Here is a 22,309-nt window from a genome sequence, read left to right as displayed (position 1 = left end):
TAGTTTAAGTTGGTAAATCACAAGAGGCTCCCCTAAGGTTTGTCTTAATTAAAAATACTTCTCGTTGCTTGAAAAATTATAAATTACGAATACCCCAATACAATAAATTGTTACAAAGAGGAATTTTAGAGGATATTTGTAATTTTTAAACAGTTATTTCTAATTAAAACAATAGAACTCGTTATAATTTACCAATTAAAACGAATTTTACTTGTAAGGGCAGTTATAGGGGTAACAATTTTATGTTGTTGCTATTCAATTTAACAATTAAATCGTCTATTCTTTAAAAATTGGAGACATATTAATACAAAATTAGTCGAAAACTACAAATCCAGGCAATAATTTGGCATGACCAGCTCACGTGAGCTCGAAAATCCTGCTAAATTGTAATTTTCAACGAATTTATCCTTTGTGCATTAATTTTTTTAAAATTACAGTACTTAATAATCAAATTAAATTCTAACAGAACTAAAATTAATGTTTTCTATAATCATGTGATCGAAATTATAATTTTTTGTTTATGATTGTAATATCTCGAGACATAGCAACAAAATTTATACCCAAATTCGAGGGTAAAATATTGCATTAAATACACTACTTCCATCTAAAATATCGAGTGAATAGCAATTTACCCCCATGTGATATTGAAAATGAGCACATTACTCCCTATAAAAAAAAATATAACAATTTACCCCCATATACTTTTTAAAATGAAGCGATTTACCTCCTTATACAGGGTAAATTGGTTCATTTGAAAAATCATAGGGAGGTAAATTGTTGTCTTTTTAAAAATACAAGGAGGTAAATCGCTATTTATTTTTTTATAAGAAGGTAATTTCTTTATTTGCAATATCACAAGAGGGTTACTTGCATTTTTTTCCTAAAATATCTGCCACGCTTATTCGGGGCATGAGTATTATTATGGTAGTAGGCCCTATATATGCCACCTGAGAGTCACTAGCATTGTGCTGCCAATTAAAGCGTGTTATACAATGTTCCATCTTTTTTCTGCTAAATCTTAGCCCACATTTAAACGTGGGATGAGAATCATAAAAGATTAATGTAGAGTACTGATTTTTTTCTTTATTTAGGAAAAAAGAGGTCTTAGCTTTAAATAGCTTGCATCCTAGGAAGAGGAAAGAAAAGGGGATGTTAGAAAAGGAAAATGTGAATTATGATAGTCGAGGTTTGGTATAATTATAAATATTTTTTTCGTTGTTTTTGAAATTATAAATGCCCCTAATTTTTAGTATACGTTTGACGATGAGTCTGTTCCGCCGGCCTTTATTTGATTTCAGTCTAATTTGTATGGTGTCTTTTTGGATTACGAATTATAATTTTATTTTTGTGGACAGTATGCCCTGTATATATAGATTATTTATTTTGTTTTCCTTTTTCAAAATATTTTTAATTTTTTTAATTCATAACAAATACACTACAGAAAATGCAACATTTAACCATGACTAGCCGATTATCATGGTTAAAAATAAAATAATCGTAGTAAATAGTCATTGACCACGTTCATGCAAAGATTGTTGGCCGTGGTATCTGCATGACTCGTAGCCATTGCAAATAACTTTTTTTTAGTGGGAAATCTATGTTTTTGCATCGATTTGATTTAACCGTGGTCAATAATCATTTTTTTTTTCTAGTGATAGTATATATTACTTTTTAACAATATCAAAACAAGTTTCTACAAGGCCAATAATATGATAAATTTTTATTCAAAAATTAAATAATATGACTGTATATTATAAAACAGATTCAATGTTTTCTCCCACAAAAGAGAATAATAAATGCTAACACCTAAGATTTTATTCCTTAAAGAGCTCTATTGTAAAGATATATCTCTTTCAATATTCCTAGCATGCATGTGACTTTGATGGACAGAATAGAATAAAATACCAACAAATGAATATTATTGACAAGTAATTAAACCTCTTACTTTATAAATTTCTCAAAATTAAAACAAGACCAGATATTCATCATGCGGAAAAATTGCAATTTACGTCTTATAATTTATTCTTTTTTCAATTTTGGTCTTATTATTTTACGACTCAGCAGATTTAGTCTCATAAGTCTAAAAAATTACAATTTACGTCCCATTACCCATTTTTTGTTAAATTGTTAACAGAAAAAGCACGTGCTTTGCTCCTTCCCTTTACAATTTCAGAAAAATGAATAATGGGACGTAAATTGTAATTTTTTTGAACTTGTGGGATTAAATCTATTGAGTCGTAAAACAATGGACTAAAATCGCAAATGAGTAAGTTATGAAATGTAAATTGTAGTTTTTCCGGCAGATGGCAAATGAAAAATGCGAAATGGGGTGATGACCTTGTACAAAAAATATTTACAAGACTCATATCCAACTGAACCAATTTCACATACTAGTAATAAGATTTATTAATGTTTCAGAAGTTGGGTCATTTTCAAGTGATATATATGTCCGCGTAATTCATAACAAAAAGTTTTCTCCGTCTCTAGTCTTCCCTATCTAAATAAAATTTTAGTTTCAACAAAACAATAATTTTTTTGTGTATATTTTATATCGTTATTTTTTAAAATAGCTACAATGAGTTGGTTTAACCCATAAAGAAGTTATTTATTTTAAATTAAATAGGATGTTAGTTGTTTTAGCCCATTAAAAAGAGTAAAATACAATTACATCTCTTGAAACTTATTATTTACAAATATCTTCTCATTGTTCGAAAAATTATAAATACGCTTCTAATTTTAACCTCCATCTAACAACGAGCTCATTCTGCTAGCCTCCATTATGTTTCTATTTGTTGATTAGAGTAATTGTTCATATCTATCTGATTTGTTGATTAAAAGAAAGAAACATTTAAAAGATAAGAGAAAACAAATAGCAAATGGCAGAAAAACTGCAGTTTACATCCCATAATTTATCCATTTGGGATTTTGGTCCCATTATTTTACAACTCAACAGATTTAGTCTCACAAGAAAAAGATTGTAATTTAGGTCCCATTACCCATATTCGTTAAATTGTTAACCGAAAGAGCACTGGACGTGCATTGCATGTGAACAATTTAATGAAAATGGGTAAAGGGATAATAATTACAAATTCTTTTGAACTTATGAAACGTGCTGAGTCGTAAAACAATAAGACCAAAATTAAAAATAGAGTATGTTATGAGACGTAAATTATAATTTTCCCTCGTTATGCGTTTGTTTGTGTAGTATATATATTGAGTTCTATGGACTAGGGTATCCACAATTAGTGACTACTCACTACAATAAACACATAGAAGACCAGTGACAAATAAAATCAAGTGATAATTTTAATAGTATCACTAATTTTATATATTTAAGAATATGAATATTTATTTTTTTATAATAATGAATTTTATGATTTTAATAATTAATATTATTTTTTAAATATTGTTATTAGCACGAATTAGGGGCAAAAAAATCCCCATAAAGTTATCAATACTACATTGTACTATCACTGAGTTATCAAAATAGATGTGTTATTAATTGTATTTAGTAACAAATTTATACACAATTTTTATCGTTAATAATTATATAGTGATAAAATAAAAATTATTATCACTTAATACATAATTTTAAAATTATCATTTGATATTTTATTCCTAATATCATATTTTCTTACAGTGACTTTATGATATTTTTAAAACATTTTGTTAGAATTGAAACTCTTGGCCGTGGGATTCTTAAAAGAGAAAGAAAAAGAGAGAGAGAGAACAGTAATGACCCAAAAAAAGTATGTAATAATATTAAAATTGACATTAGTTATAGGTATTAAGTAATATTATGTAAAAAGTATCACTGTTAATGATTAGTAACAAAACGATTTGTGTACAAAGTATCATTCTATATTAGGCGATTTGATGGGTACATAGAGATACACGCATTGTGGGTGCACTGATGGTTCGAGATGTGCAGCAAAGGATTCTTAGTGTAGAATTACCTACTGTTGTTAGCACTTGTGCGCTTTATCGCTTATGGCGGATTCCTTGGCCTGTCGAGAAAACCGCTTAAATTAAGCAAGATGTATTGTACTATTATACTTTTTTTTTATTAATAAAATTTACCTTTACCAAAAAAAAAAGTATCACTCTATGACGATAATTATTTTTGTTGTTGTTATTATAAATGTATTACTAATTATATGTAATAATTACTCTATGCAAAATTCTGGTAAAAAATAATTATATTATAAATATTACGATATCAAAATTATTATTACCTAATATTACTTTATGATGTTTTAGTTTAGTGATTAAGATTGGGAGTCATAAAAAAATTTAAAATTATGGTTTTTAGTCCACCAAATGTGTATGTGAATATTTATCTCAATTTATAGAGTTTACTGTAATTTATTTAGTTGTTCTTTGTTATGTTAATGCATTAATCGATCCAATTAACTGCTCACATCTCATTATCTGATTTACTACTCAGTTTTATTATAATATTGATATAATCATGTAAAAATTATTTCTATTAAAAAAAATAAGAAGAAAAGACATACGGCATTTACCGAATAACAAAACCTAAAATTGTACGTATAATTTTGTAGGATTAAATGCAATTTAGTCCCCTATCGAAAAAAAAAGCAGCAAATTATCCTCTTATATTTTTAGAAATGAAGCAGAAACACCCCTAACGGGTTTGGTAGGTTGCATGCGAGATTTTTTTGTATTTTTTACTTATTTAAAATAATATTTATGTTCTCATTTAAAAACTGCTGGATTTTGATTCCAATTTAAGGTCCAAATTTAACTAATAAATCAATATTGTAAATTCTATTTAATTCGAATCAACGATGTAGATTTTATTTAACTTGAGTCAATGGTTTAGATTTAAATAAATATACAATTAAAATAGGGATAGAGGCGAAATATTGTATATAATATATATATATACACACCCCATTACAAAGAGAAGAAGAGGACTTTCGGACTAATGATGATTTAGTCTAATAGTTAAAAGCGAGGTCTCATAAATAAGTTGAAAGTTATTAATTCGAGTTCCACTAAATGTGTGGATATTTATCTCACTTAATGTGAATTTATATTATAATTTCTTGTACTATGAATTTATTAACCGAATCGATGTATTTGTCAGTTTATTAATATTAATATAATATATAATTATCATTTCCGTAAAAAAAAAAAAAAGAATAAAAGAGGGATGTTCGGACCAAACAACAAACTGAAAGTGTGTGGCAGATGCAAATGAGTGTGTATCTATACTGATATATAAGAGAATGCATGTTTCTCTTACAAACTGCGGTTATGACACTGCGACCCCAATTTATTATTATGTCGATAATATCCCTAAATTGTTTTTTCTTTGTTGCTTTCTTTTATTTACGTCTTTGGATAATCCACCGTGATGTGTATCTTTATTAATTTATATTATATATTATAAAATATAAAATATTATTTATTATATGTACATAAGGAAGGCATGCCACAGTAACTAGTAGTTAAATAAAAATTTTAAAAAGTAATTTTTATTTTAGAAATATATTTTAATTGAAGAAGTTAAAAACATTAAGATAAAAACCAAATTAAAGTTACAAAAAGTTAAAAGTTGTGGAAGTTGAGAAGAATGGGTAATTTGGAGGTTTAAGAGAGTGGTTTGGGGTTGGGTGGGAAGGTAATAATACCTCCTCCGTATTTAGCATAATTACAAATATCTCCTCTGTATTTAGAAAATTATAGATACCTTTTTTCATTTTAATATTTGTTTAGCAATGAGCCTGTTCCGTTATTGTGGAAAACTAACAAATTAATTTTTTTTTAATTGGGTTATGAATAATAATTTTATATAATTCTTTTAGTATATTTTAAAATACTTTTATGGACTAATATGCTGAATGGATTATTTACTCTATTTACTCTTAATTTTTTTTTACATTTTATAAACATAGTTTTTTAAAATTGATAAGGATAAAGTAATAATTTACATCTTATCGCCAAGGGATTACATAATTATTTTTCTTTTGAGGGATATATTTGTAATTTTTTAAATAACGAGTGGGTATTCGTAATTATGTCAAATCTCATAAAAAATAACTGTAATTTGCTCTAAATTTTATTAAATTTATTTTCATCACATACACCATATAAAATGAACTCTTCTACTAGGTTAAAGAACATTCTTTTTCCTTTTTTGAGTTACAAATATCGAAACGCAAGGATGATGCCCCATAAATTTATCAGCCAAGACTATGTTTGCGTCAGTATAGCGATTCAAATCCTCATAACTAACCGACAATCATCAAGAACCAAAATTCGATCATTCAGAAATTATCAATACATATAAATCATAATTTACGTGTAATTTCATCAAACATCTAAATAAAATATTTGAACTAAAAACGCAAATGTAGCAGCTTTCAATCCATCCTGAGGACACACAATTGTCATATGAGTGTAAGTAAATAACTTTTACTTCCTTCTTCAGAAAAATTCAAGCAATCCCCATAACATTATAAATGAGCAAATCATCCTTTTATGAAAAAAATAGTAATTTTTTTTGGTATTTTTTAAAATATAGTAATATATCTCCTGTATTTTTAAAAATGAAGCAATTTATTTCGTTAGAAAAGAAAATAAGGTAATTTATTTTGAAACATACAAAAAATAAATTATTATATTTTTATTATAAAAAATAATTTACTTATTTATAATATCGGATCAGGAAATTACATTAAGCTGCTTCCCTTTTATAATGGAGCATGGAATATAATTAACTTTGATAGGTGTGGAAAAAGTATGTTGACTATGCGCAATATGCACCTTTAGAATCTCCATTGATCGTCACTTGCGTGCAGGTCTGCAGCTGACATGCACGAAAAATTATGCACATTCCCATTTGTTCCTACGCAATGAGTATACAGTAAATTTATACAGTTACTTTTGTATAATGTGTTTGGATATAACATTATATTATATTTATATTAGTCACTGTGACGCTCGTTTTTATGTGTATATAATAAATAATATTTTATATTTTAAAATATATTATTAATAAAAATAAAATATATAAATTAAAATATTATATTAATAAAAAGAAAAGAAGAAAAAAATAATTTGACAATTAATGTAAACTTTAAAAAGCTGAATAAGTTAATATTTGATCGTGAAGGGTATTTTTGACTCTACAAAAAATTGATACGACAGTACATTAACTGCCAGTCGTGAGTGTGGAGGAACTTCTTTTTTTTTTATATTAGTATAAATATATTATATTATTTTCTACTAATGCATAGATGATTCGTACAGAAAAATTCTGGATTAATAATAAATAATAAGTTCAAGATATATGTACTTGTGACTTAATTATAAGGATTTTTACGAATTTTTGAGTAACGCTATTTTCGGGGAATATGTAAAATCGTTTTTAAATAATCATGTTTAATAATCTAGTATAAAATGCATCCTAATTTTAGAGCAAAATTATCCTCATGTGCTATATAATTTTTAGAGGAAAATCGAGTATTGTAAACACTCGTGTTAAATGAAAATGGGAAAACATCGTATTGTGAAAAATAAAAATTCTTAATTTATCTCAGCGAATTTTTAAAAATAGAGCACCCTCTTTTGTCATGGGGTATGCATCACGCCCCCTATCTATTGTTTGCTTAAATTTTATCTCTAAAATGACTTTATGCCCGTAAATATAAAATGTTGGATCTTATTTTTTTTAATATATATATATATATATATTTGTATGTATGTATGATTGGAATTTAATAAACAAATCAATGACCTACATATGTTTTTATTTGGAGGAATGATTCATATTGATGTATAAAATTAATGAGTTATATTTATTTCAATTAGATTAATGGCTCAAATTTATACAATTTATAAAAATAAAATTATAAAATATAAAAATAATATTTTATTATTATAAATTCATAAATTATAAATATAATATTAAAAAAAATTACTCAAAAAATCTTAAAGGCATTGCCTCGTCAAGGAAGTGATTGGGCCGCCGATCTGAGGGAGGGGGCAATGGCGATAGCGATGGGGGAGGGGGAGCGGAGTCGTAGGTAAGAGGTGGGGGGAGGTGGCAGCAGTGGGGAGGGAGGGGAGAGGGGGTTGTCTGCTGGCGGGGTGGAAGGGGGCTCTAGTGCTAGCGACACGAGCGATCAGCTAGACTGAGAAGTGGGTTTGCTATATATATATATATATATTATAAATATTATACAAATATTTATATATATATATATATTATATAATTTGTGTATACAGTTACATATGTATAATTGAATATAGGAGCTTGGATCAATAAGGATTGAGTCCAATTGAGGTAGGTCGCGCGAAATCAGGATCGGATTGCAGGGTTGGATCGCTAAGTCGGGTCACTGAATCCTTCTTCCGTACTACCTGTTAGTGGATCCTGAGAACAAAGCAAACGTGAGACTAGCCGAGTAGCCCTCGGCGATGGCCCTCCGATTCTTAAGTTAGAAAGGCGAGGTCGAAAAGATAAAAATGAGATCGAATGAAATCACGAAATGGCGGTAATATGATAGACAAAACGTAATTTGAATAATCATAAATGGGGTTATTTATAGCCGTACGGTACCGTCTAGGATAGCGCCACGTGTCCCCCTTGAGATGCTGCCACGTCATCATGATCCTAAGGCCTTTATTTATTCCCTGGTCAAAATGGTCAAAATAGTCAATTATGGGGGTTTAAATGCCTCAAATTGACAGGGGTATTTTGGTAATTTAATAAACTCTTTCATCACCAATGAACTTAAAATAAATACAAAAATAAAAAGAATAGCTATGGCATGCGTGTTATACCACTCACTTGAGAGGATTATTTTGCTCATTTTTTAAAGATAGAAGGAGATAAATTCAGAAGTTTTTTTCTTTTTTTTTTGTTTTTTGCATAAGAGGCTTTTTTTTTTTGGATAAATATCAGTTTTATTAATAAAACAAGATCGTACAGTACAACAGTGTACAATGGGCTTTTTGCCATTGTTGAATAACACAAGGAGTTGGATGAAATTTGCCTCTAAATTTGTATAATCAAACAATTCTTTTTATCTTTCCAAATGATCATCTGAGCCACTTGATGTGTGATACAATCATATTGAAAATTTACTTGTTTTACGAACGGTTTAGATTCAATCCAATATAAACATAATTTATGATTTCTTGTAGTATGTATTTATATACCATTTTCCATTTAAATTATTTACCAGCATATGTTAAAAGAAGTAGAGACCTAATAACAAAGTTCCATTATATAGTTCATGCCAAGATAATATCATATGTATGGGATATATGAATGAAAAAATTAAATAAAACATCTTATTCATCACATGTCGATGTGATCTACTTGTTTTAAAATAATGATTTTCAAATATATCATTTAATTAGGTTAAATTATAAAATATTTTTCTAACTAAATTGGGATTATTTGGGAAAGTCCAAATAATTCCAATTAAAGTTTTCAGAAAAATTAAAAGTTTTAATTTGATTATTATTTTTTAATTTGATGAAAATTAGGAGTTTTTTTTGTATGGGTGTTAGTAGTGGATCGGTCTCCGGCACAGTTACAATACAAGTGATTACTTAAAAAATTATTACAGGCTTTCTAAATGAATTACAAGAAAACCTACCGAATAAGAATTAAGCTTACAAGAAAAATAAACCGAAGCAATACAATTGCAGAACGAGAAATGATCGGCTCAGAGGCCTAAGACCCAGGGCCTAGAGAGGCCGTAGGCCGCAACCCTGCTCACGGTTGCACGGATATAACCGAGGCCACAAAGGCCAACAACCACAAAGGCTGTTCACAATAATCCACCGAGGATTTTGCCACAAAGGCTTTAGAATCGGAAACCACTAAGGTGTTTGCCACAAAGGCTTTAGAACTTTCAAGGAGGAAGAAAGGGGGAGGAGAATAATCTGTTAGTTGACCACAAACCAGCAAGCACGAGCCATATATGGAGGCTAGCACTTAATGGCTCATTTACAGCCATTATCTGGAGAATAGGAGTTACAGAAGACGAAGAACGGGTGAAGAACCCGAAGGGTTCGGAGGAGAGAAAGGGATGGAGAAGACGGCGGAAATTAGGGCTGAGAAATGAAGAGGAAAGTATTTAAAGGGGAGCTGCCGGGTCAAACCTTAGAGTGGACCGAGTTGGTAGGCTAGAGAATTTGGGCCTTGGTTTTATCCGGCCATCCAGTGAGCAAGGCCCAATCATATTGGTTTGGGCCATCATTTTATTAACATTTTCCACCTTGGTCCAAACCAAGATGGTGGGTCAAAAGGCTGTCATCATTGCCATAGCTTCCTTTTCCTGCAAGGAGAGAAGTTAAGGAATAACAGTTTATAGATGTAGCATATCAAGACAATTTTTAAATTTCTCTATTGCTAAGCATTTAGTTCCCATATCTGCAGGATTCTCTTCTGACTTTATTTTTTCAAGATTGATTATTCCATTGTTTATAACATCTCTAATAAAGTGATACCTAACATCTATGTGTTTGGTTCTGTAGTGGAAGACTGGGTTTTTACATAGCTGGATACTAGACTGACTATCAGAGTAAACAACAAGTTTATTTTTCAGAAATCCAATTTCAGAAATTAAGCCTTTTAACCATATTGCTTCTTTTATTGCTTCAGTGGTTGCTATATACTCGGCTTCTGTAGTAGAAACAGCTACAATACTTTGAAGTTGTGATTTCCAACTTATGCAGGCATTACAAAGTGTAAAGATATAGGAGGTAGTTGATTTTCTACTATCTTTGTCATTAGCATAGTTAGAGCCCACAAATCCTTTAAGTTCCACACCATCAGAATTTTTGGAAAAGGTTATTCCAACATTCTTAGTACCATTCAAGTATCTAAAGAGATATTTCACTGCTTCCCAGTGGGAAGTACCTGGATTGGACATATACCTACTTAAGCAGCTAACTGCATATGCAATGTCTGGCCTAGTACTTACCATTAGATACATGACAGAACCTATAGCATTTGAGTAGGGCACATTTTTCATTTTATCTTTTTCAGATTCTGTTTTAGGACATAGATCTTTGCTTAACTGAAAATGTGCTGCAAGTGGTACAGAGGATGGTTTGGAATTTTCCATTGAAAATTTTTCAAGAATGCTTTGAATGTAAGAGGTTTGATTTAAGAAAAATAGTTGACTTGGTTCTGTTTCTTTCTATGTTCATACCAAGTATTTTCTTTGCATTTCCTAAATCTTTCATTTCAAAGTTCTTGCATAAATGATGCTGTAAACTTTTAATCATATCAAGACTAGGACTAGCTATTAACATGTCATCCACATATAAGACAAGAAATAGTGGCACATTGTTTTCATGCTTGAAATATAAACATGGATCATAAGCACTATTTTTAAAATCCAAAGAATGCATGAACTGATCAAACTTTTTATTCCACTGCCTAGGGGATTGTTTCAGACCATATAAGGATCTTTTGAACAAGCATACATGATTTGGATTTTTCTTATCAACAAAACCGTGAGGCTGAGACATGTAAATTTGTTCATCTAGATTTCCATGCAAGAATGCAGTCTTAACGTCCATCTGTTTTAATTCCCAGTCAAAATGAGCAACCAAAGCAAGCAAGATTCGAACAGTAGTAAATTTAACCACAGGAGAGAAGATTTCAGTAAAATCAATGCCTTCTTTTTGTGTAAAACCTTTTGCTACAAGTCTTGCTTTAAATCTTTTGACATTATTTTCTTCTTTTATTTTGAAAACCCATTTACAATCAACTATAGAAGCATTTTTAGGTTTTGAAACTAGAACCCAAGTGTTATTTTCTTTTAAGGCTTTTATTTCTTCATTCGTAGCAATTATCCATTCTTTTGAATTTGCACTTTCTAAAGCTTCTTCATAAGTACTTGGTTCTAAATTTTCAACATTTAGAGCTAAATGATAATCTTTAAGCCTAGAAGGAATCCTACGTTCCCTAGGTACTCGATCTCTAACTAGCTGATAGGTATTTGGATTTTCATTTTCAATTTCTTCATCATTGTGTTCTTCCTGATTTTCTTGATTTTCTTCTCTATTTACTATTTCTTCCCCTTGTTGGTTATCCTCATTACCAGGTTCCACCTTATTAAAGGTATTTTCAATATTAAAATCTTCAGAATTTTTAGAGGAAGTGTTTAAGCATGGCATTTCTAATTCATTAAAGATCACATCTCTACTTACTATCACCTTAAAGCCAGGTTGATTCTTAAGCCATAGTCTATATCCTTTTACTCCGGGTGGATAACCAATAAATACACATTTTTGAGACCTAGGGTCTAATTTATCACCATTGTTATGACAGAAAGCAGCACAACCAAAAGTGCGTAGAGAAGAAAAATCAACATCAGAATTTGTCCAAACTTTTTCAGGAATATTTCCAAGTAAGGGCACAGAGGGTGACCTATTTATCAAATATGCTGCAGTTAATAAAGCTTCTCCCAAAAAGGTTTTAGATAGACCAGAACTTATTAAAAGACATCTTACTTTGTTTAACAAAGTCCTATTCATTCTCTCAGCTACCCCGTTTTGTTGAGGAGTATAAGGTGTGGTTTTGTGTCTTTTAATACCATACTTATCGCATAATTCAGAAAATTGTTTGTTACAAAACTCCAAGCCATTGTCAGTTCTTAATGCTTTAAGCCTATGACCTGTTTGGTTTTCAACCAGATTTTTCCAATTCTGAAATTTTTCAAAAACATCAGATTTTTGCTTTATTAGAAAAACAAATACTTTCCTAGAATAATTATCAATAATTGATAGGAAATACTTATTACCCCCATGAGTACTAATATTAGCAGGACCCCACACGTCTGCATGCACATACTCTAAAATGCAGTTTGAAGAAGTGGGTGACGGGTATGAGGAAGTAGGAAACTTTACTTTGTGTTGTTTTCCTACTATGCAATCATCACAAAAATTTAAAGCAGAAGGTTTTTCATGCAAAAAACCATTTTTGTGTAACAACTCAAGCCCCCTAAAGCTGATATGACCCATCCTCTTATGCCAAATTTCAGATTTATTTTCTGTGAAAACATTTCCAGAAAAAGAATCATACTTAACGGTGCATAAATACAGATTTCTCTTTTTGATTGCTTTGAAAATAGTCATGGAACCCTTAGAAATTTTCATGATCCCTTTTCCCCATTTCCCCTCTAACCCTTCTTCCTCTAGGGCAGAGCATGACATTAAATTATGGGCAAGATCAGGGACATACCTAACATTCTTAAGGGTTATTTTCGAACCATTTTCAAAAATAAGACAGGTATCACCAAAACCGAGCACATCACATAATTTTTGGTTTGCCATTGACACGGAACCTAGTCTTTCAGTTTTAAAATTTGTCAAAATTTCTTTATAAGGTGTCATATGAAAAGTGCATCCAGAATCCACAAGCCATTCAAATTTATTTAAGGAGTTTTCAACAAAATTTACATCAGACACCATATAAACTTCATCAGTTGTTTCTTCTGAGACATTAGCAGATTCATTTTGTTGGTTCTTTTTAGGCTTTTTACAGTCTTTAATGAAATGACCTCTACCCCCACAGTTGTAACACCTAAAATCCTTTTTGTTTTTATCTTCATCTCTTTTATTATTATTGTTATTATATCTATTTCTAGATGGACTTCTTCCCCTACTTCTGCTTCGACTTTTACTGAATTTTCTGAATTTAGAGTTGTGGTTATTATTCCTATGTTTAGGTCTTCCTCTTACCAAGTTCACTTCGTTATTACTACTATTAGAGGTATTTGTTTTTAAATCCATTTCTTTTGATTTTAAGCCACTAATTACAGTTTCTAAGGTCACATTATCTCGTCCGTATTTTATTGCAGCTTTAATATCACTATAAGACTCAGGTATAGCATTTAATAAAACTATAGGAGTATAATCATCAATATTTTTATCCCCTGTCAATTTTATGTCTTGAATTAATTTAGTAAAATCATCAACATTTTCCTCAATATTTTTTGAAACATCCAATTTATATCTGAAATTTTTTTCCAAAAGGAATAATTTACTGGGAAGAGAAGTTTCTGTGTAAAGTTCCTCTAATCTATTCCACAGTTCTTTAGCAGTGTTTTGTTTTCCTACTTTCCTAATTACAGAATCAGACAGATTTAAAATAATAGAGTTGTAAGCATGCTCATCATTTTCAAGCCGTTTTTCTTCAGAAACAGTTTTAGAATATTTTCCTTCAATTGCTTTAAAAACCTTTTGCTGTATTAAGATGCCTTTCATTTTTTGTTGCCATATAGAAAAGTCAGTTTTTCCGTCAAATGGTTGTAAATTATAACCAGACATTTTAGCAAGTTTCAGTAATATCACAGAAATTCACAGTTCAAGTAATAGAGGCAAATATTAAGCAGCAGCAAATTCCCAATCACAGAAGATTCAACAGAAAATAAAAAACACAGTTAATAGTGCTAGGGCCTTGACTACGCCTCCACTAGATACCCGACGGCTTCACGAGCCCGGCCAAGGGAGGTTAGCAGTAAGGGGTCGGGAAACTGGGACCGAAAAAATAAAGAGGGAAAGGTTAGAACGATGTTACCGTGAGTGGCCTCAGGCCAGAGACTTAACCCCGCTCTGATACCACTGTTAGTAGTGGATCGGTCTCCGGCACAGTTACAATACAAGTGATTACTTAAAAAATTATTACAGGCTTTCTAAATGAATTACAAGAAAACCTACCGAATAAGAATTAAGCTTACAAGAAAAATAAACCGAAGCAATACAATTGCAGAACGAGAAATGATCGGCTCAGAGGCCTAAGACCCAGGGCCTAGAGAGGCCGTAGGCCGCAACCCTGCTCACGGTTGCACGGATATAACCGAGGCCACAAAGGCCAACAACCACAAAGGCTGTTCACAATAATCCACCGAGGATTTTGCCACAAAGGCTTTAGAATCGGAAACCACTAAGGTGTTTGCCACAAAGGCTTTAGAACTTTCAAGGAGGAAGAAAGGGGGAGGAGAATAATCTGTTAGTTGACCACAAACCAGCAAGCACGAGCCATATATGGAGGCTAGCACTTAATGGCTCATTTACAGCCATTATCTGGAGAATAGGAGTTATAGAAGACGAAGAACGGGTGAAGAACCCGAAGGGTTCGGAGGAGAGAAAGGGATGGAGAAGACGGCGGAAATTAGGGCTGAGAAATGAAGAGGAAAGTATTTAAAGGGGAGCTGCCGGGTCAAACCTTAGAGTGGACCGGGTCGGTGGGCTAGAGAATTTGGGCCTTGGTTTTATCCGGCCATCCAGTGAGCAAGGCCCAATCATATTGGTTTGGGCCATCATTTTATTAACAATGGGTATATAAGTTATTGAATAAACTTGAATTCTTTTCTTCAACTTGATTAGGACTCTTATTTGGAAAGTCCATTTTTTTTTTAAATTAGTTTATGAATGGTTTAATTATTAAATTTGTTTTGCCCATGAATTAAATTTCACTTTCATCCTTGAAAGCCATCATATGATTTAATATATGAAATTAAATTGTGTTGTTATATTAGAAATAAATATATATATATATATGTGTGTGAGATATATATAAAAGTTATTTGCATATGTGATATGTAATTTATTCATTTATGTGATAAATGTATAAAGGACGAATATGGAACCCTAGATTATATGTGATTGGTTTATTTTGTTGGTGCTTTAAATTAGACCTACGAGTCTCCCATTTTCTGTTGTGATTTGGGTTGTAAAATTGTTTCTTCCTCGTATGTACCTCTCCTCGACTGCTAATCGAGGTCTTTTTAGATTTTTAAATATAATAGAAGTAGTAATTAGGTGGTGAGAAATAGTTTATTTAATTTATTTGATGGAGATCAAAAGAACTCCATGGAGATGGAAAGCCTAAGGTGAACCATGAATGTATGGGCTACACGCATGTAATATTTAGGTCTGGTAGCATTTAAAACACTTTAAATTGACCAATGATCCACCACGGACTCGATGGATTGCATAGGAATGCGTCTATGATCATCCAAAAGGGATAGGCGTGTTAGGCTTTTATTTTTTTGTGTGATGCATATTTATCTATGTATGTATTGGGAAAGCAAACCTACGCCCATATAGATGTGTAGATATATATACATACGTTGAAAAATGAAAGACTATGCTGTGGAAAATCACTGTCTTAAAAGCAAAATTTTTATACTATCGTGGTGTAGATAGTATAAACCGTTCGCTCCCCAAGGTTAACACAACTATAACTCTCTTACATGTGCACTCGTGGTAAAGAGCTTGGAACAATGAAGCAAAATAACACTCAGAAGAGGAAGGAGAGAAAGTATAATCGGAGCAGATAAAAGAGGGTAGAACTCGGATTTTGTTGTGTCAAATGTATAGGGCCTGAGGCTATTTATAGAGGAGCAGCTTGGATGTTTGAGAAATTTGGACTCTTCACCAGCAACAAAAATCGGACTCCCTAACACAGTTAAAAACTAATTCTCCAGTAACGGAAGCCAAAAATCCGGTCAGTGAGGAGATTTGGTCATCTAAGAGTCCAAAACGTGAGAAATGAAGGATTTGAATGTAATTTTTTCAAAAAATATATATAACCGCGCGTGTCCAACCCCGCCTGGACTGGGACGGGACGGGCAAGGCAAGTCCGCGCATGTGGTGATTCTTCCAAAATCCACCCACCCATATTTCTCATTTCAAAGGTAGCAAGTTGGTTTAATATATATAGAAGCAAAGTTGTTTATATTATCTATGTGGGACAAGGAAATTTGCATTAGTCATTCCCAACAATCCCCCACAAATGACTAATGTAGATGAAGAATATAATTTCTGAGAGAAGGAAGAAATATACTTAAGCATTAATATCTTTTGATTGAATTAATGCATAGTGAAGTGAGGCAATCAATTTGGCTAACGAGAGTGATATAACTCTTGAACTTTTGATACCTCAAATTGAGACCCCCACAGTCACGTATGAATTTCTTAGTGTTTGTTGTTCCGCGATAAAATTCCGAGCGTTATTAATGGCCTTGCGCTTATACCTTGGGTTCTAACGAGTGCTCTAGAAAGAACTTTTATTTTTCTTTCATAGAAGGCGGCCCACCTCCACACTCATCTAGATAGCTTAATCAAGTATATGGACCACTCAACAACTGAGCTATGAGGCTATCTTCCTGAACAAAGTCAGGGTTATCCATCAAGTTTTTATTAGGACCACCCAAACACATGGCTATAGATTTATATGATCATTACCATATTCCATCAGTCAAGGGGTGTTAGCCCCGTTGCTCTCGAAGACTCAAAGATAATTCTCCTCGTAAGTCCTTTAATGAGAGGATCTGCCAAGTTCCTCTCGGACCTCACATAATCCAAGGAGATTATCCTATTCTTTAGTAGTTCTTTTACTGCTTCATGTCTGATACGAATATATCTCCTTTTACCATTGTAAGCATAGACAATTCCAATAGCAGCTTGGAAGTCACAGTGCAGAGACACTGGCACAGTTGACCCCTACAAGGGCACGTCTCCCAATAAATTTCTCAGCTACTCTGCTTCTTGACCTGCTAATTCAAGAGCTATAAATTTAGATTCAAAGCGATCTATACAAGTTTGTTTTGCAAATTTTCAGGAAATAGCTCCCCCATCCAAAGTAAAAATATATCCACCAGTTGAGCTTACTTTATCATTATCAGTAACCCAATTCACATCACAAAATCCTTCTAGCACTGTGGGAAATTTATTAAAGTGCAAACTCAAGTTTATAGTACCTTTATATATCTCAAAAAGCGACATAGCGCATTCTAGTTTTCATTATTGGGTTTATGGGTATACTGACTTAGTCTACTCACAGTGTAAGCTATGTCAGGTCTACTGTAGTTCATGAGAAATATGACACTCCCTATGTTTTTGCATACTCAGCTTGTGACACACTATCACCTTTTTATTCCTTTTGAGACATATGCTCGGGTAATAAAGTGTTTTGACTGGTATCTCATCTTGACCACCGAAGTTGTCCAAGATTTTCTTTATGTAGTGTGACTAACAAAGAGAGAACCCATTTTCTAATTTTAACGCCTAAGATTACATTAGCTTATCCTAGATCTTTCATGCCGAATTGTGCTGATAAGAATCTTTTGGTTTCCTCAATTATTCCTTTGTTGCTGCTAAAAATCAACATATCATCGACATATAGGCATAAAATAACACATTCTGTCCCAAACAATTTTGAGTATACACATGTATCTGATACATTTGTTTTGTATTCATTAGTTTTTAAAGTATGATCAAACTTTTCATACCATTGTTTGTGTGCTTGTTTTAGTCCATATAGTGATTTTCTAAGTTTACAAATTTTATTTTCTTGGCTAGGTACCACAAACCCCTCTGATTGTTCCATATATATTTCTTCTTTCAAGTCACCATTTAGAAAGGCTATTTTTACATCCATTTGATAGATTATTAAGCCAAGAATAGTTGACAGTGCAACTAGAGTTTTAATGGTTGCAATTTTTATCACAAGTGAGTATGTGTCAAAATAGTTTATGCCTTTCTTTTGAGTATAACCCACAACCACTATCGTGCCTTAAATTTATCTATTGACCCATCTAGTTTTATGTTTTTTTTCTTAAAAACCCATTTGCATTTATAGGCTTACTTTCTGTAAGCAAATCCACTAAATTTCAAGTTTGATTTAACATGATAGAATCTAGTTCGTTTCTAATGCCTTCTTTCCAAAAACTAGAATCTATGTAGGTTATTGCTTTTATATATGTTTTGGGAACATCTTCAACTAAAAGCATTGAAACAAAGTCTTCATTTAGATTTTCTAGGTCTTCCAATAGGAAAACAGTTAGAAAGTCTGCTCCAAAACTATGTTTCGTTTTTTGTCTTTTACTTCTTCTAGGTTCATTCACAACAGAATTAGAGAAAGTTAACAAAAGTTTGTTGCTTGAAGACGCCAGGTTTGTTCTAGTAGTTTTAATCAATGGAAAAACTAGTTAAAAGAATTCAGCATCTCTTGATTCACAAAGAGAGTTATCATTTAAACACATGAATTTATATGCTGTACTATTTTGGGGGTACCCAATAAACACACAGCCAAAGGTCTTAGATCCTATGTTTTTTTTCTTAAATTCTAGATATGCCACTTTGGCTAGACAACCCCACACCTTAAGAAGTTTAAAGTTAGCAGCAAACCCTTTCTATAATTCGTAAGGGATTTTATTCAATTTCTTATGTGGGGCTCTATTAAGGATATAGCATGCAGATAAAGCTGCTTCCCCCGACATATTATCTGGCATACCTGAGTTTAAAAGCATAGCATTCATCATTTTTTTTAGAGTTTTATTTTTTCGTTCAGCTATGTCACATTGTTGAGGTGTATAAGGTGCAGACATCTCATGGATTATTCCATTAATCTCGCAAATTCTTTAAAAAATTTAGTGTTGTATTCTTCATCCTTATCAGATCTAAGTCTTTTAATCTTCTTATCTAATTGATTTTCAACTTCAGCCTTGAATATCAAAAATATTTCAGCAGCTTCATCTTTTGATTTTAATAGATAAATCCTAGTATATCTACAAAAATCATCAACGAAGGAGATATAATATTTTTTACCACCCTTGCTTAATGTATTTTTGAAATTAGTTAGATCCGAGTAAATTAATTCAAGTAATTCAGTGCTTCTAGATGTGACAGGTTTAAAAAGTTTCTTTACATATTTTGCCTTTGCACAGACTCCACATTTAGAGCATCCATTTGTGTCAGAAATATTTATAAGATTCATAATTTTCAACCTTTTAATAGAGGAATAGTTCACATGTCCTAATCTACCATGCCAAATATCAATAGATTCCATCAAATAAGTAGAACTTGAAAAATTTTTATTAATAGCAGTGGGAACAATGTTCAGGACAAATAAACCATCATATAAGTATCCCTTTCCTACAAAGTCATTTTTTTAGTGATTATTACCTTATTAGATTCTAACACAATTTCAATCCAGCTTTATTAAGCAAACTACCAGAAACTAAATTTCTACGTAAAGAAGGCACATATAATACGTCACTCAAAGCTAGTGTTTTGCCAGAAGTAAGTTTAAGGAAGATCTTTCCTTTACCCAAGACTTTGGCGGTTGTAGAGTTCCCCATGAAGACACACTCGCCGTCCGTTGCATCAAGAACTTCATGAAATAGGGCTTTGTTGGAGTAGAAATGCCTAGATGCGCCAGTGTGTAGTATATAGTCTTCTTTGTTCTCCACCAGGTTGGCCTCTACAACTACCGCAACGATGATCTCGTCATTTTCGGCTAGGTAGACTTTTGGAGTAGATTGAGTGACTGGTTTTTGGTTTGCTTTTTTTTGTTGATTCTTTCTTTGGTAGCACTAGTACACTTTGTGTCCTGGTTTCCCACAGCAGTAGCAAAATATTTTGTTCTTTTGGATCTTACAGTCAAGTCCTTTGAATGGCTTGTGTTGATTGTTCTTTTGAAGGTTTTTTCCTTTATTCTGGTGAAACTTGTTTTTAGATCCAACAGACTCAACAAGGTTAGCTTTAACTAAAAGATAAGAGAGAGAAGTTTCCTTATCTTTCAAGCGATTCACTTCTTCCGTTCTCATATGGCTGATTAATTTTTAGAGAGTTAGATCCCTTTTCTTGTGCTTCAAATGATTTCGATATTCACTCCTAAGTAGGAGGGAATTTTTCTAGTAGTACATTGGCTTGTAAAATCTCACACATTTTCATGTCATCGCTCAGGACTTCAGTCACTAAGTTCTCGTATTCGTGGATTTGGTCCATTATAGGCTTCTCATCGACCATTTGAAATTGAAGCCATTTATCGACGACGTACTTTTTTCTTCCAGTGTCATCACCTTTGTTTCTTGCATCCATTGTAGTCCAAATTTATTTGGCACTCCTATAGTTGACAAACAAGTCGAACATATAATTATTCATATGATTAAGCAGGTGATCTCTAACTGTTTTATTGTCTCTATCGTATTTCTGTTTTGCCTCATCCTTAGATTTTGCGGTCGTCTCGTCTGTAGAGATCGCTGCTGCAGTAATGGCAAGAGTGGAGATTTCTGCTGGAGTTTTCGGTGGATTTTTGCTTTCAACTGTTGGAAAATTAAAGACTGTGCCGTGAAAAATCACTGCCTTGAAAGCGAAATTTCAGTACTACCGTGGTGCAGATAGTATAAATCATTCGCTCCCCAGGGTTAACACAGCTGTAATTCTCTTACACATGCACTCATGGTAGAGAGCTTGGAACAATAAACAGAATAACACTCAGAAGGGGAAAGAGAGAAAGTATAAGCGGAGCAGATAGAAGAGGGTAGAACTTGGATTTTGTTGTTATAGAAGAGCAGCTCGGATATTTGAGAAATTTGGACTCTTCACCAGCAACAAAAATCGGACTCCTTAACAAAATTAAAAACTGATTCTCTAGTGACAGAAACCAAAAAATTCGGTCAGTAAGGAGACTTGGTCATCTAAGAGTTCAAAACATGAAAAATGAAGGATTTGAATGTAATTTTCCCAAAACATATATATAACCGCGCATGCCCAGCCCAGCTCGAATCGGGACAGGAGGGGCGGGCGTGCGCGTGTAGTGATTCTTCCAAAATCCACCTACTCCCGCTTATCATTTTAAAGGTAGCAAGTTGGTTTAATATATATAGAAGTAAAGTTGTTTATACTATCTATGTGGGACAAGGAAATTGGCATTAGTCATTCCCAACAGGGACATGCGTGTTAGGCTTTTATTTTCTTGTGTGATGCATATTTATATATGTATGTATTGTGAAAGCAAACCTACGCCCATATAGATGTGTAGATATATTTACACACACACACACACATGTACTGTTTGAATAAGTAATCAAAAGTTAATAGGCTGGTGTTTTTTAATTTGTTCAAAACGATTTCTTTCCAACTGTAATATTGAATTATGAATAAGAGTTGTATTCTATGACACTATTTTGTTGTGTTAACTTCTTATATGAATTTCTTTACTACTTCATATCACAACAAAGTCCACAGATTGAACAACAATCACGGTAGTTGGACTTTGCATTGAACCACAACTATGAAATCAACTACTAGAGGTTAAGTCTGAAATTCCAAATCAAGAACTACGGGACTGTGAATCAAATGTTCTATTGAGAATTGCACTAAGTGTCGTATTCATTAGATGAGTGTCGTATTTTATTGGCGACAGACTTGGATGTCTATGCATCTTTTAGTGGGCGGTTGACATGGGATGTAAAGCCAACTGAATTGGTTCCTGAGAAATTGTCATATAGAAGCC

Source organism: Sesamum indicum, linkage group LG5 (genome assembly GCF_026168435.1).
Source record: "Sesamum indicum cultivar Baizhima isolate 11 linkage group LG5, ASM2616843v1, whole genome shotgun sequence".
NCBI lineage: Eukaryota > Viridiplantae > Streptophyta > Magnoliopsida > Lamiales > Pedaliaceae > Sesamum > Sesamum indicum.
This window is presented reverse-complemented; position numbering follows the sequence as displayed.